Below are 6,000 nucleotides of genomic sequence, written 5' to 3' on the forward strand. Positions count from 1 at the left end.
TTTTTTCTCTGTAACACTGCATCCAGCTTGTCCACTTGTTCCTTGGTGAAAGCCCTACTCTGCGTCTATCTATAGGCCATTCAGGAAACACAATCCGATTCAGGCTTTAGATTCCAGGAAAGAAGGAAGATGCCAGACTCTCATCACCAAGGAGCCACCCTCTTCAAAGCCCATCTCTCAAATTATCATCTTTGAGAAAAGCCATTGTTCTGAAAGCAAAAATATATATATAATGTTTTTTCTTGCAAAATTCTTTAAAAATGGTTACATTGGCAATATTGAGGCTCCTGGAAAAGACCTTTAAAGCAGCACATTTTTATATCTGGATCTTGGAAATCATTTAGACCAACACCTTAGTTTCACAGTTGAAGGAACTGGGGCCACACAGGGAGGTTAAGACACTTGCTCAAGGTCACAGAGCTGGGTCAGAAAGTTGTACAAGCTCTGCCTTTCAGCCCGAATCCCCAGCAGGTATGTGAACAGTTGCTTCCATTTAATTTCTTCATCTAATTAAGAAAAGGTATTCATGTGTGTCAGTAATGCAGAAACAAAGGAGAGAGGAGGCTGGTTCCAGAAATGATTGCCTCACGTGACTTTTCCAGTCTTAAAGGAAAGAGCCTTCAACTTAGTTCTCGGGTCTCCAAGGTAGGAAACTACCCAAGGGAATACGGGGAGGGTCCGTCTTCCGTAGAAGCATTCCATTCTACTCACAGCCCCATGGCTGCCTCTCATCTTCCACACCCCAGGGATCCAGGGGAGGTCCTTATTGGCCAGATGCGCCGGAAGAGTCTGGGGGGCTCCAGACCACCAGACCCCAGGGCAGCTGACACGTCTTCATCCTCCCAGTTCTAGGGTGGAACAGGAGAAAGAACAGCAGACCGTCGGGAGAGCTGATGCCAGGCCCAGGCCAGCCATGGCCCTCTGTGTCGCTGGGGCCCCTGACCTCCCCCCTCCAGTCCACAGTGTCCTCCGTCACAGTGGGCCGGCTGGCCTGGTGACCTGTGCTGACCAGCGAGCTCCGTGATGCTCTGTCTGAGGGGACAGACTTCCCCTGTCTCTACACCAGAGAGAAAGGCTCTCAAGAAGGAGAAGTGTGCACAAAAGAAGGCAGTGGGGACAAATTATGAACCACAGTGGAAAAAACAGGCAACGTGGCTCCCGGCGTCTGGCCCTGCCGCCGTCTGGCCTAGCGGCACGTTCACCCGCTAAACGCCAGCAGCTTCAACTGAAGTGTGGGCAGTCCCTTCCAAGTCCAAAACCACATCGAGTCCACAAGCCAAGCCCTGAACTCAGGTGAAGACCTGGATGCAGGGATTACACTCGATCAAAGTAAGGGCACCGGAACACGCTTCTAAAACACAGGGATTGGTAAGTGCTCTTGCAGGTTTCAGTACCCCCATCTTCACGGTCCATGGGCGCCCATACCATCATCGGCCGGCTGAAGCTCTGCCCCCCGCACTTGGGTTCTCCCTTCATCAGCTCCTCTTCCAAGCAGCCTGACACTTGAATCAGAGCTTCTTTAAACAAACTCCCAAACCCCAGTGGTGCTGGATCTGGAAAAGGCCCCTCCCATTAAAATTAGGTCATCTGCACCTTGTTTTCTCCTGAGGTTCTGAATCCATGCCTGACCTTTCGTAAGGGGCAAGGGCACAGGTGGGAGCCCACGCTGGGGACTAAAGGCGACACACCGCACACTGGACAGTAAGGTGCGGTCCCCATCCTTCAACCCCGCCTTCACCACTCTAAATCCGGGCCCAGCTCACTCTCCAAAAGCATCAGTGGCTCCCACTGCCACAGGATCAAGGCCAAAGGAGGCCTGGAATTCAGAATTTCACGATCTACCCTCATCTGACCACTCTAGGCATAATTCCTTTGCACTCTCTAAAAAATAATAAAAGCAAAAATTAAAAAGGTGCTGGAAAACTGCACAAGACCAGGTCCTGAGTCTCAGTACCAGGAAAGGGAACACTTGGGCTGCAGGCCTGTGGGAAAGTTCGAGGGTCACACTTTGTGTTCCTTCCCCCTTCCTCCGCTGGGCAGTTCCTTCTGGCCTGGGGCCCTTCCTGTCACCTAGAACCTGCCCCTCCTTCAAGCTCTGACCCAGTACCAGGCTCCCCAGCAGCTGGGACCCTCCTCCCCCTGCCTCTACCTCCTGGGCACTCACAGAGCTCACAGCTCTTCAGGCAGGTGTCCACACACAGCACTTTCCTTCTCACACTTTACTATCCGCACAGCTTATCTGCCAGCTGCCCCCGGCCAGATTCACTGGAATGTGTCCTTATCAGATCCCCAGGCCCGCTCCTAGAAAAAGGCTTTCCTCCCACAACAGTTCAAAGCAAGATGTGAGGTCCGTTTTTAGTTCAGGGACCAGAGCTCCCTCCCCCCGCAGGGCAGCAGGACCCTCTGGGGATACTCCCCTGGGGCTCCCTCACCCCGCCTGCCTTAGGCCTGGCACAAGGCCAGCATGGGATACTTGTTGAGCGAGATTTTTATTATTATTATAATTGTTCACTGGGAAAAAGGGCAGGCAGAGAGAACTTCTGGAGTGCCCATCCAGAGGTCTGCCTATGGAGATCAAAGGGTGCACGAGGCACCCGTTCCTCCCCGCGACCCTGAGCCTCCAGGCTCGCAGGAGCGCCCAGAGCTGGGTGCCCAGGACAGTACGGGGAAGCTGGGGAGCCACCGCCGGAGGGTGGGGTGGGGAGACCCACAGGGAACTTTCCGCGCGCCCCTGGGGAGGGGACGGCTTGGAGGAGCGAGGCTGGCGGCCGCGGGCATCGGGCGCCGGGATGTGCCCCGCGGAGGACGCGGCGCCGGCCCACTCTGGCCGGGCTGAACCTTCCCGACGCCCCCACCCCGCCCCGCGCCCCGGCGGCTCGCCCTCGCCAGACCCCGTCCACCGCTGTCGTCCGTCCCGCGGCCCCCAACCCAGGGCCGCTCCGGGACCGGCCGGAGCGCGGGGACGCGGCGCTGCAGACCCGGCGGACCGGGGAGGCGGGCGGGGTCCCGAAGGGGCCGCGGCACTGGAGCCACCGAGGGGCAGGGCCAGGGTGGCGCCCTGGGCGCGGACCGGCCCTCGCCCCTGCCCGATCCCGGCGCCCGAGGCCAGCTCGGCACGGCCACCTCTCTCGGGCCCCTCGGCCGCGCCCGGCTCCCGCGAGGCCGACACAAAGGGGACGCGCGTCACCCACCTGGTCCCGCGCGGCAGGGGCCCCGGGGCCGCCGCTCCTGCTCGGCCACAGGCGGGGCTCCGCGCGCCGTGCCTAGGTCCGCGGTCCGGGGCCGGGTGTCCGCGCTGCGCGTCCGCCGCCCCGCCCGGAGTTGCCCTTTATTCCCGTCCGCCCTCCAGCCGGGGCGCACGGCCCGCGGGGGGAGAGTGGGCGGCGGCGCCGAGTGGCACAAAGACGCGGGGAGCACAGGCTCGGCCCGAGCGCCCCCGCCCGGCGCGCAGCGCCCCCTGCCGCCCGCCCGCCGCGCCCTGCCCTGGGCCGCGCAGGCCCGCAGGGAAACCCGGTGCCCGAGGACCACCCGGACCTCACGCCGCCAAGAGGCACACAGGGCATGTCGTCCGGCGGCAGCCAGAAGACTGCCCCAGATGCCGATGCGCCGGGAAGAAACGATCAGCAAGACAGGAGAGAAATGGGTGATCCCAAAACACTCTTAGCGCGGGTGATACAAAGAGCACTGCCTCAGAGCAGATCGGGGCTCCCAGAACCTGGGCTCGATGCCCCGGCGTGTGGGGACATTGAGATGAAGGCTGAGGGCCTTTCCACGCCAGCGTCACGTGAAATGTCTTTGCATCCCACTACCTGATTGCTTGGACGGACGGAGAACTGGAGGCAACTTGTCTGGTCCTTCCTTCTGGGGATTCCCGAGATCCAGGCACAGCAGTTTACTTCCTATGCTTAAGGGTTTCTAGCTTGTTAGAGCCAAAGATCTTTGAAGGTAGAATTTTCCTGTAAGATTTCTCTTTGCCACTCCCTCTAGTAGCTGGAAGTTGCACCAGTGCTAAATTATATGTCTCAGGCATGCGTATCTGAACAAAACCTATTGGTGCGTATGAAAGAATGCCTCCTTCAATAGACAGACTCTTTTCTCCAGAAGTATGGGAAAACCCACCACCATAGCTTTCTTCAACACGAATTCTAATGCCATCACCTACGGGCCCAGTGACCTTAAGCAAGTTACTTAACTTCTCTGTGCTTTGATTTTCTTATCTGAAAAATACAGATGGTCATCGAGATCTTGGCAGGGGTTAATAAGGCAAATATGCATAAAGCAATCTCAACATAACTGGAAAATTGTAAAGATTCCATAATCCTTAGCTGTTATTTGTCTCATTTTTCCCCAAACTACAAGATTCTTAACTATCTTGACACCGCATCATTTGTCTTCCTCTACTACATAACCGTCTTTTTAAAAATCATAATCATAATAAATCTTCTCATCTACATTGAGAAGTTATTCCAGTAAATATTTTTCCTCCCCAAACATGAATGAGCACTTCTGATGTCTTTGTCTAATTCTTTGTACAAATGTCATCTTTCAAGGAAAAGGCACAATGGGAAGAATTCTAACAACGCTTGGTTACTCCAGCCTCTCACCAGAAGATGAAAATGATTCTGCATAAAGGCCTGAGCTTCACAGAAAATAGATTCACCCCTTCTATACACTGGTTGTGGTACCAGGAATGTACTGGTGCAATACTGCTTATGAATGAATGATTAAATGAATGAAAGGATGACAGCAAATAGCAGGAAGGAGGATGAATGGGCCCATACTGAGATGCAGATGTTTGTATGGTTAGCAGGGGCATGGGAATGGGGATGGGGGGAGGGCTGGCAGGAAGAGGGCTGAGGTGCAAAGCCAACTTCTTACCCAACTGAGTCACTGAGTCCTTAAGCAGTGATGTGTGTGTGTGTGTGTGTGTGTGTGTATGTGTGTGTGTGTGTGTGTGAGACTTCATTCCCATGTTTGTTTGTTTGTCTTTATGTTTAACATAATTATGTTTAACATAATTTTTCTCGGGAAGATGGGGAAAAAGGACACCATCATTGACAATATAGTTTGCAGCAGGCCATACACTGCATCTCAAATGTCGTTTTTCTCTGTGAAGTCTTCCCAATCCATCACTGCTTTCCCCACATCCAGGAGTCTGAAGTTGTATAATATGCTGATCATGGCATCTCTTAGACTTCATGCTTTGGATATTTACTGCCTGATTTTATTAGGTCGTGAGATTCTGTAGAACAGCAGTGAAGTAATTCTGTATGGAATTTCCCAGAGGGCCTTGAGCATAGTAAGTGCTCAATAAATAAAGACTAGAGTCATCTGTTCTGAGCTGTGCCACTGAGCAACCTTCCTGGTTCTTTCCAATGTCTCTCAAGGTCACGTCCACCCATCACTGGTTGGTTTTCTGTCCGACTGACCCTCTGCACAGGTCAGGGCTCTCAGCCATCTCACCCAGAGGTTTGTCAGGTCAAGATCACTTTAAAAAATACCCTTTGTTGCTAAGTGTTTGTGCCTGTGGGCAATGTGACTCATCATTCACTCTCTGAACAAGCCCCTTTTTGATTACCTACTAAGGGCAAGATTCTGTGCTAGATGGTTACAGGCCAGGGAATCAGTGCCACAGTAAATAAATGGTCCAGAGGCTGGAGAAATGGAAGTCCATTATGAAGTTCCTCCTTTACATAGAAAATTGAGCGAAGCTCAAGACTCACACTGGTGGCTTAAAACAGAACAATTTTAGACAATGGAGTTTGTATGAATTCATAGTCACACATTCTGAAAGTAAAGAAAATTCACATTTCTTTAATTTTTAAAATTAACTTAAATTCAATTCCTCATTTCTAGAGTAGCAAGTAATCAGAATGTCAGTTGTTGTTCTATTTCTCTCTCCCTAGAGGCGCACAGGAATCTGGGGGATTTTACAGTACTGAAATATGGGATGTAACCTGTCCTCTTCAGCCCATCACCCGGTCCATCCAGCAGTCCCTT

The 6,000-nt window shown here is 53.2% G+C and overlaps 1 protein-coding gene across 9 annotated transcripts in view; it reads right to left on the reverse strand.

The window, feature by feature from the left end:
• RNF144A (ring finger protein 144A) overlaps window positions 1–3,999 on the reverse strand; it is a 115,266-nt gene extending 111,267 nt beyond the window's left edge. For 4 of the 9 annotated variants that reach the window (XM_060309961.1, XM_060309963.1, XM_060309955.1 and 1 more), the window contains exon 1: window positions 3,192–3,388. The gene's annotated coding sequence lies outside the window, so the exon portion shown is untranslated. Of the gene's footprint in view, window positions 1–3,191; window positions 3,389–3,809 lie in introns of those variants that run through there. The other 5 variants (XM_060309962.1, XM_060309957.1, XM_060309959.1 and 2 more) reach the window with 2 other exon arrangements.
• Window positions 4,000–6,000: the final 2,001 nt, after the last annotated feature.

The sequence above is a fragment of the Globicephala melas genome, chromosome 12 (genome assembly GCF_963455315.2).
Source record: "Globicephala melas chromosome 12, mGloMel1.2, whole genome shotgun sequence".
NCBI lineage: Eukaryota > Metazoa > Chordata > Mammalia > Artiodactyla > Delphinidae > Globicephala > Globicephala melas.